Source organism: Sycon ciliatum, chromosome 1 (assembly GCF_964019385.1).
Source record: "Sycon ciliatum chromosome 1, ocSycCili1.1, whole genome shotgun sequence".
NCBI classification, from domain to species: domain Eukaryota; kingdom Metazoa; phylum Porifera; class Calcarea; order Leucosolenida; family Sycettidae; genus Sycon; species Sycon ciliatum.
In genome coordinates this window covers 36,199,616-36,209,984 of record NC_088643.1, presented here as the reverse complement: position 1 = coordinate 36,209,984, position 10,369 = coordinate 36,199,616, and the positions used below count along the sequence as shown (strand labels likewise).

Sequence of the window (10,369 nt, the reverse complement as noted above, 5' to 3'; positions counted from 1 at the left end):
AGCGTCTACGAGGTTGGCTACAGCGTCATGGAGGTCTGCTACAGCGTCATGGAGGTCTGCTACAGCGTCATGGAGGTCTGCTACAGCGTCATGGAGGTCGGCTACAGCGTCATGGAGGTCTGCTACAGCGTCATCGAGGTCTGCTACAGCGTCATGGAGGTCTGCTACAGCGTCATGGAGGTCTGCTACAGCGTCATGGAGGTCTGCTACAGCGTCATGGAGGTCTGCTACAGCGTCATGGAGGTCGGCTACAGCGTCATGGAGGTCGGCTACAGCGTCATGGAGGTCGGCTACAGCGTCATGGAGGTCTGCTACAGCGTCATCGAGGTCTGCTACAGCATCATGTAGGTCTGCTACAGCGTCATCAAGGTAGGCTACAGCGTCATGGAGGTCTGCTACAGCGTCATCGAGATCGGCTACAGCGTCATGGAGGTCTGCTACAGCGTCATGGAGGTCTGCTACAGCGTCATGGAGGTCGGCTACAGCGTCATGGAGGTCTGCTACAGCGTCATGGAGGTCTGCTACAGCGTCATCGAGGTCTGCTACAGCATCATCGAGGTCCGCTGCAGCGTCATGGAGGTCTGCTACAGCTTCATGGAGGTCTGCCACAGTGTCATCAAAATCTGCTGCAGAGTCATCGAAGATACCAGCCACACGTGATGCTGGCTTCCGTTGCTCGTCGGACTGGTAAGTTAGCTCGCAATATGTTTGCTTTCAAAATGTTTGAAATTCTTACAGGGCACTGGTAGCCTGTCACAACCGTTTACGTACATGTACATCAAATATCTGGCCACAATATGTCATAATAGGCAAACCACTTAGGACCCAGCAATTCGAGTTTGGATTCTGATCCTCTGTCTGCCTGATTCTCTCTCTCTCTCTCTCTCTCACTCTCTCTCTCTCTCTCTCTCTCTCTCTCTCTCTCTCTCTCTCTCTCTCTCTCTCGCTGTCTCTCTCTCTCTCGCTGTCTCTCTCTCTCTCGCTGTCTCTCTCTCTCTCTCTCTCTCTCTCCCTGTCTCTCCCTTTCTGTCTCTCTTTGTTTGTCTGTCTCTCTTTCCCCTCTCTCTCTCTTTCTCTCTCACTCTCTCTCACTCTCTCTCTCTATCCCTCTCTCTCTGTCTCTCTCTCCTACGACGTCACCGAGGTCTGCTGCGGCGTCATCAAGGTCTCCTTCAGCATCATCTTGATCTGCTGCATCATCATCGAGGTCTGCTACAGCGTCATGCAGGTCTGCTACAGCGTCATGGAGGTCGGCTACAACGTCATGGAGGTCGGCTACAACGTCATGGAGGTCTGCTACAGCGTCATGGAGGTCGGCTACAGCGTCATGGAGGTCTGCTACAGCGTCTACGAGGTCGGCTACAGCGTCATGGAGGTCTGCTACAGCGTCATGGAGGTCTGCTACAGCGTCATGGAGGTCTGCTACAGCGTCATGGAGGTCTGCTACAGCGTCATGGAGGTCTGCTACAGCGTCGTCGAGGTCTGCTACAGCGTCATGGAGGTCTGCTACAGCGTCATCGAGAACTGCTACACAGCAGAGGTCTGCTACAGCGTCATCGAGGTCTGCTACAGCGTCATGGAGGTCTGCTACAGCGTCATGGAGGTCTGCTACAGCGTCATGGAGGTCTGCTACAGCGTCATGGAGGTCTGCTACAGCGTCATGGAGGTCGGCTACAGCGTCATGGAGGTCTGCTACAGCGTCATGGAGGTCTGCTACAGCGTCATGGAGGTCGGCTACAGCGTCATGGAGGTCTGCTACAGCGTCATCGAGGTCTGCTACAGCGTCATGGAGGTCTGCTACAGCGTCATGGAGGTCTGCTACAGCGTCATGGAGGTCGGCTACAGCGTCATGGAGGTCGGCTACAGCGTCATGGAGGTCGGCTACAGCGTCATCGAGATCGGCTACAGCGTCATGGAGGTCTGCTACAGCGTCATGGAGGTCTGCTACAGCGTCATGGAGGTCTGCTACAGCGTCATCGAGGTCTGCTACAGCGTCATCAAGGTCGGCTACAGCGTCATGGAGGTCTGCTACAGCGTCATGGAGGTCTGCTACAGCGTCATGGAGGTCTGCTACAGCGTCATGGAGGTCGGCTACAGCGTCATGGAGGTCTGCTACAGCGTCATCGAGGTCTGCTACAGCGTCATGGAGGTCTGCTACAGCGTCATGGAGGTCTGCTACAGCGTCATGGAGGTCGGCTACAGCGTCATGGAGGTCGGCTACAGCGTCATGGAGGTCGGCTACAGCGTCATCGAGATCGGCTACAGCGTCATGGAGGTCTGCTACAGCGTCATGGAGGTCTGCTACAGCGTCATGGAGGTCTGCTACAGCGTCATCGAGGTCTGCTACAGCGTCATCAAGGTCGGCTACAGCGTCATGGAGGTCTGCTACAGCGTCATGGAGGTCTGCTACAGCGTCATGGAGGTCTGCTACAGCGTCATGGAGGTCGGCTACAGCGTCATGGAGGTCTGCTACAGCGTCATGGAGGTCGGCTACAGCGTCATGGAGGTCTGCTACAGCGTCATGGAGGTCTGCTACAGCATCATGGAGGTCTGCTACAGCGTCATGGAGGTCTGCTACAGCGTCATGGAGGTCTGCTACAGCGTCATGGAGGTCGGCTACAGCGTCATGGAGGTCTGCTACAGCGTCATGGAGGTCTGCTACAGCGTCATGGAGGTCTGCTACAGCGTCATGGAGGTCGGCTACAGCGTCATGGAGGTCGGCTACAGCGTCATGGAGGTCTGCTACAGCGTCATGGAGGTCTGCTACAGCGTCATGGAGGTCTGCTACAGCGTCATGGAGGTCTGCTACAGCATCATCGAGGTCCGCTGCAGCGTCATGGAGGTCCGCTACAGCTTCATGGAGGTCTGCCACAGTGTCATCAAAATCTGCTGCAGAGTCATCGAAGATACCAGCCACACGTGATGCTGGCTTCCGTTGCTCGTCGGACTGGTAAGTTAGCTCGCAATATGTTTGCTTTCAAAATATTTGAAATTCTTACAGGGCACTGGTAGCCTGTCACAACCGTTTACGTACATGTACATCAAATATCTGGCCACAATATGTCATAATAGGCAAACCACTTAGGACCCAGCAATTCGAGTTTGGAGTCTGATCCTCTGTCTGCCTGATTCTCTCTCTCTCTCTCTCTCTCTCTCTCTCTCTCTCTCTCTCTCTATCTATCTCTCTCTCTCTCTCTCTCTCTCTCTCTCTCTCTCTCTCACTCTCTCTCTCTCTCTCTCTCTCTCTCTCTCTCTCTCTCCCTCTCTCTCTCTCGCTCTCTCTCTCTCTCTCTCTCTCTCGCTGTCTCTCTCTCTCTCTCTCTCTCTCTCTCTTACTCTCTCTCTCTCTTTCTCTCTCTATGTCTCTCTCTCACTTCGGTGATGTGGCTGGACCTCTCGTGGAAATCCCTTTTGTATGGTGGTACTGGTAACGATTTGAAATTTCTTCTTCCGTCAACCCTGGACGTACTACCTTCTCCGACGAACCTTCACCGTTGGGGAAACACGGTGGTGGATCCGTACTGTAGTTTGTGCCGTGCATGGGCCTGTACTACACACCACCTGCTTGGCACTTGCCGCGTAGCACTGGACCAGGGACGTTACACCTGGAGGCACGACAACGTACTCTGGGTCATCGTCAGGAACATGCGTGAGGAGATTCGAATCTGCACTGTCATCATGGCATGGACTTACCCTCCACCAGCCGCTAGATGCTGACGCAGTCCGCGCAATGGCAGCAGACCGACAGGCATGGCGTGGAGCCCGCCCGACCTAACATGACTGATTCTCGTGATCCACGTGATTCCGCCAGACATGTTGTATGCATATTCTATTTTATTTTATACTTTGGATGAAGTTTTCCATTAGTCCTATTGGTATTGTTGCTAACAGCTTTTGTTGACGTCACTTTTGTCATTTCATTGTATCGTATTACTCTTCAGACATCAATCCTGAATGGCATAAGCGAAAGTGGTACCCCCGCCACCTACGCGGACATGCTTTTAATACTAATAATAACTGCTGCAAACACCGTACAAACCAAAATTCTAATGAGCTTGACTTCATCTTTTTTTGCAATGCGAAGCCAGTTCGCGTTCAGCCAGACGAAAGTTGGGTACGACTGATCTCTTGTCAGCGGCCTCAGACTGGAAACTTCTTGTCGACTCAGTGCAACGATTTCTTTCCCTAGCTGTGTTGCACTTACCACCCTAAGACCAAATATCGTTCTGTACTCTACGAGTCGTAGGATTGTATTCTGGATGGAGTTGACAGTTTGTGCTGAGGACAGATTCAGCAAATGGGTGGCAGGTTGTTTGGTTTTTTTGGTTGAGGTAGGTGTGCGTGCTTTCAATGAAATTCAATGTCCACAACAGTAGTTTTCAGCAACAAAAAAAAACAGAAAAGAAAATGTGTATGAGCAGAGCTGTTAAGCCAAGACATCACTGATGGCATCAAGAAAAAATAAACAAAGACAAGAAGACGCAGCCGAAAAGGTGTGAAACACTTCTTGTCTACTCGCATTTTTTGAAATGCACTCTCTCCAGGACGGCGATTGGGAGGCCACAAGAACATGCTGAATTCACGCTGTGTATGTCTTCATTTTCAACTTCCTCCGCAGACGTGCATCAAACTGGACAGTGGACAAGTGCAACACACTATCGCTATTGCAACCACCGACTGTGATGCAGTGGGCATCGGCATCCAGCTGGGGATCGGACACAGAGCAGAGTTGCGGACATGCAAGCCCAGCGCACACGTGCTGCGTGGAGGAGACAAACTTCACTTTGGTTGCCCTTCATGGAGCGTTGGAAGAGTAAGTCGTAAAATGGCTTTGACATGATCTTCTAGTCTTGTAGACGACATTCAGCTAGTACATAACCTGCCAAGTGTAGTTGTGATACTTCCAATGCTGTCAATAGTTAGTGTGTTTACTGCAGTTGCCCTCGGTGAAATCCGACATGAAATGTATATTTGGCGCCCCGTACCGATGAGGCCCTCGACCATGTTGACACCATGTTAAGCGCGATGCACAATATCACTTCTGCGACGTGATGAGTGACGAGCGATGTGATCGAAAGTCATTTTCTGCAAAAATTTGCATTGAAGGCTGTCGCAGCTCCGTCGAAGGTTGCATCGCGGGGAAATTGAGCCAAGTTCAACTTCTGCGACGAGCGATGCGCATCACTTTCTACACGGCAGGCGCACATAACACAAGTTTTGCGACGAGCGTACGGTTTTGGACTGTGCGTGCCCCCCTGGATTTCTCTACGATGTGCCGTGCATTGTGCATCGAAGATTCTTTGCACGATATGAAAAGACTTTCGCTCGACGCTCATCGCCTCGGAGAAGTGATATTGTGCATCGTGCTTTAGTTGTACAATTACTGGTGTGCATGTGCATAGTATAAACTCTTCTATGGTCATGTCTGCACTGCTCAGGCTAGCTATGTACTGTACTCTAGCTACGTACGGTACTCTAGCTACGTACGGTACTCTAGCTATGTACTGTACTCTAGGTATGTACTGTACTCTAGCTACGTACGTGCGCATCTACTCATACTCATACGCATGTATGGCACCGAAGTGTAAAACGTACACGATTCGAGTCGTGCAACATGTGCACCCAAAGCTTCTGCACAGGGTGGGTACAGTTGGCTACATACACCCAACGTTCTGGTGACGTACGTGGAACCGGCTTGGGGATGCCAGCTTTGCACTTCCGGTAGGATTTCTCCAAGTCCAGCTGTACGTTCCTCAATATACTGCAATTCTGTGTGAGGCTTATCTGGTAAAACACGCAGGAAGTCGCAAAAGTTGCACTTTTTGCCAGCTAGCTGGCCTCTGCGTACACCGCAGACACACCCACACACAACAGAAAGATACAGATCACAGTAGTAGCGTAGTAGTGTGGTCTTTGTTCACTCACGATAAGAGATGGAAGAGCGTAGTGTATAGATGAGCATGCCACCTCACGCATATACATGTACACGTATGTACCAGACCAACATGATGCAAGAAGTGAACCACTGTGGCGAATGGGGCCGCCGGATAATTAACCAGCCCGAAGCTGGCGGAAAAAACCTCAGGACCCCGGCGGAGGCACAACCCTGAGGAAAATCCGGTTAGAATAATCCCATAAGATAAATTATCACTCCCCCCTCACGTGACCGCGGACTCCTGCATATACACTCACACAATAACCACACAACTGTTTGGGGATAGCGCGCTTATTGTGTTATGCCAAACTTGACACGCTGAGTCCAGCTTGACTCAGCTGAGTCCCTAACTGCAATTTACTGCTCTAACATGAAGCCGTGCCTGGAAGAAGGGAAAGAGCGAAAAAAGAAAAAAAAATTCTGGCCTTCTGCAAGCAATAGCAAGTAATGAGTGACGGCTGTGTAAAGTCGCACAACCATGCAGTCGACCGGATGATGGTGAGTGTCCGGCACACATCTTGTTCTGCTGCTCCACCTGCGCATACCTGATACGGTGGTGCGCTTACGGGCGGGCTGCCTGGGCCCCAGATGCCTCCTTGATGCGCCACGGAGTGCCGTCGAAGCACCCGTATCACTTCGGTGATCCAAATGCGAATGCAGCCTTGCCGGTCGACCGCCGGCCTGCCGCCTATACGCGACCAGCCTGAGACTGGCCCTGCCGCATTTGGCGCTTCTAAACGCTGCGATCCGGTAGACAGCTCACTGGGCTGCCAAATACGTGACTGGCTTGAGGACAGTTCCATACTGGGCAGGGCGCCCAGCTCAGGTCGCACGCCGTAGCGGCGTGAGCTGGGCGCGGTGAGGGTTGGTGATAACTACAGTTTCCTCCTTCCTCCTCCGGAAACTTCCATTGAACAAAACGTAGCCTGCAGGACCTATCCCGAAGTGAGAATAAACGGGAGGGCGGGTGGGAAACTACAACGAAAAGAGAAAGACCACGATGAAGAGAAAAGTTTGAGAACACCGACAAAAAACCAGCTGACGCAATCCTGGTGCCGTAACTATGGTGAAAATGCTGGCAAAAATACATTTTTCGTTTCATTCGCTACGCTCAGCCAACGAAAAATAACACTTTGGTTAACCTTTTGAGCCCGGGCCCATTGAAAACCTCTGCCACGCAGTAAAATTTATAAAATCACTCTATGTGAGCAAACTTGATTTCGAACAATTCTTTCATGTATCCTGAGCACAGAACTGTTTTTGTTTCGGAAATACAACACAGATTACAAAAGTTATGACCGTTTCCATAAAGGTAGTTTTACGCGAAATTGGTATTTTGAAATGTATGCACGTGCATGTAACTCCAGTTCAAACGTACGGAGCGACTCGCATTTTTGTTGTTACTGTACTTGTAAATCCTAAGAGTCCTCTGTGCAGCGGTACAGCTCGACGCCACGCCACAGAAGAAACGCGGTATCGATGTAGTTCCGCACTGACTCGTGACGTTCTAGAACGTCACGCGTGTCACAGTGGCAGTGGCCATGACGTGTCAGAACGTCACGCGTGCTCAAAAGGTTAACTACTGTGGCAGTGGCCCTGCGACTGCATGTGACTATACGCAATGAGCATTTCCTTGTCGCGAGTATCGTATGTCATATGTCGCATCACAGAATAGTGATAATTATTGTCAATGGTGCTTCAAACGAGGTTCTCTAGAATAACCTGGCCATTTCATTCTGTGTGAGCCTGGCGAATGCCATACTAGTAATATGCTGTGGAAGTGCTCACGTCGCCTTGCTTGAACACCCCTGCTTACAAGAACACGAAAAAAGTGAAATAGGTCCAGTTTGGATTTGTCGTAACTCAAAGTTTCATGCCACTGCAATCATCAGACAACTGATACTAAAAACCTAAGACTAGTCATTATGAATCAGATCATGCGTGATACTTAGCGCTTAGATTGTCATTGCTCTACTCGATTCAACGAATGAAGGCCAATATCACACAGATGTTATGGATGATGTGAGGGATAAAAAAATATATATATATAAAAAATTTCACGGTTCGCGTGAGACTCGGCTGGAAGCCGGGTTTTCCGCATCCGTAGGAACGCCACCACCCTTCAAGGATCAAGGCGCAGATGCAGCTCCTAAAGCGGTGGGAGGTGAGTAGATCAGCTCACCAGCAAGGGTCAAAGACCGAAAATCCCATTCACTGCATCCATGTTTTCCTCGTGCCAGGCCACGAGTTCCCAATTAACTGAAGCGGAAGGATTTTTTCCAGCCGTGCTGCGACCCACAGTTAATGTGAGGGATAAGTAATGGAATAATGTTGGCACTGACGTATGTCAAGTTGTGATGGATAAATATATTACTAGCACTGATGCATGCCAAAACCAGTCATGACTGTGTCGGGTACTGTCCTTGTGCGGCAGCTGCGACTGGCTGCTACTTGTTCTACTATGTCACGCTAGGTGTGAAGTTTTTTTATCTACTTCCTCCACCTTCATTAAAATTGTCGCTTCCCAGAGCGATTTTTCGAATCTATTTTGTCCACTCGAAGGGCAAAGAAATCACCTAGAAATTGAGGCAGAATATTGTCGACGGACGGGCTTTAGTTTGCGGCCTGCGCATAGCACATGCTAGCCAGTTCAGCCCGTGATACTGGTGGGTGGAACTGTACATAACCAGTCCAGTATGGTACTCTCCGAAGAGATGGTCTTCTGTATTTCATTGTATAATATACCGTAGACGGTACTGCAGATGAGTAACTCAATCTAAACTCCCACATCACACATGCTGTGATGCAGAGCTGGGAGTCCCTGACACGGCAGCAGCAGGGATGGTGATGGGGATGGTGATGGGGATGGTGATGGGGATGGGGATGGGGATGGTGATGGGGATGGGGATGGGGATGGGGATGGGGATGGGGATGGGGATGGGGACGGTGATGGTGATGGTGATGGTGATGGAGATGGGGATGGTGATGGGGATGGGGATGGTGATGGGGATGGTGATGGTGATGGTGATCTATTGACTGGACTTTATGGTAGAACAGGGTTGCCGCCGGGGTTGCCAGGCTACAAGAACATGTCAAATTCTCATTTTGTACTTAAGCGTCAATCATATCCCAACCCTTCTGGGCAGACGTTCAGAAGGAGCTCAGATGGGGAAAATGTGCGTATAATGAGAGAGTGACATCGGGCTCATACAAGGACTATGTACATGCATGCCATACAGTTTCATCATCGAAAATGCATACCACCATGCATTGACGACGGGCATTCAGCAGCACACACTTACCTGGTATATCTACAGACTACACGACTGCACTGGTGAACTCGAGTACTGCATTGTGCATCTTTTATTGCTTTTATTTTTCGAAACTTTGGAGGAACTGCCGTTCCAGGTAATCGGCCTTCCGGCTGCCATTCCGATACTTGATCTTGCGGATAGATGATGTGGGGATAATCTATGTTCCACTGTATTCGTGTGATATTTTTCTTTGCCTTCAGACGTGCATCGGACTGAACTGTTGGCCACTGTAATGCAAGCTATTGCTGCTGCAAACATCTACAGTGATGCAGTGGACATCAACGATCAACCTTTAATTTTGCATGTGTCTGAAAAAAATATTTTTCTTAGTGTGCTGCTTGTTTGCCGCTTGTTGCCCCTTGTTGCCGCTATCTTGGTTGTTGCCGCTTGTTGCCGCTATCTTGGTTGTTGCCGCTTGTTGCCGCTATCTTGGTTGTTGTGTGTGGATTACGGTCGTCGTTATGTCATAGCAGTGTGCTTGTGCATGTGTGTGCATGTGTGTGTGTGTGCGCTGAGGAGATGCTCCCCGCATGAAACTAACAGTTGCCAGCATGACTGCTTGTACACCATGGCCTTACAAGGAGCGCAACATGTATGCTTCCCCTATCGTCAACCACTCCGCAGTTTACAGCTTATTAAATTCTAATGCCGGGAGAGCTGCGTGATTGGATGTGACATCGTAGCTTGTAAGGTGCAGTGTACCATGCTTCTGCGGCATTGTACTGTGCAGGGCCTCGGGGGCCTTCCTGCCGCTTGGAATGTACACCCTATGCTACTGTCATATTCGTGTAGTTGTGCGGTACAATTCTATTGTTAGCAGTCAGGTGTGTGTGTGTGAGTGTGAGCGATGGCAGAAAGGAGATATTTGGATATCTGGCTCGAGTGCTGTTTGAAATAGGGTTATGATTGGGTACTAGGGTATGCGTTCCTGCTTCAGGTAGAGTGTTGCTCAAAACCATGCCAGCTAGAGACACTGTGACACCGAAAACAGTCCTTCCTACTTCCTCATACTGAACTCTGACTGAATTTTAGAATTCTCTAAGCCGGCGGAGAGAATTCTGAAATTACTGGTCAACCGCCCTCAGCCAATCAGAGTTCAGCAAGTGTTTCCTTCTTGGCC

The 10,369-nt window shown here is 50.2% G+C and overlaps 1 long non-coding RNA gene across 1 annotated transcript; it reads left to right on the top strand.

The window, feature by feature from the left end:
* Positions 1 to 2,762: 2,762 nt before the first annotated feature.
* On the top strand, positions 2,763 to 10,007 carry LOC135806968 (uncharacterized). The gene is made up of 3 exons (XR_010551389.1): positions 2,763 to 2,950; positions 4,619 to 4,813; positions 9,450 to 10,007. It is a non-coding gene; the product is annotated as an uncharacterized LOC135806968 (long non-coding RNA).
* Positions 10,008 to 10,369: the final 362 nt, after the last annotated feature.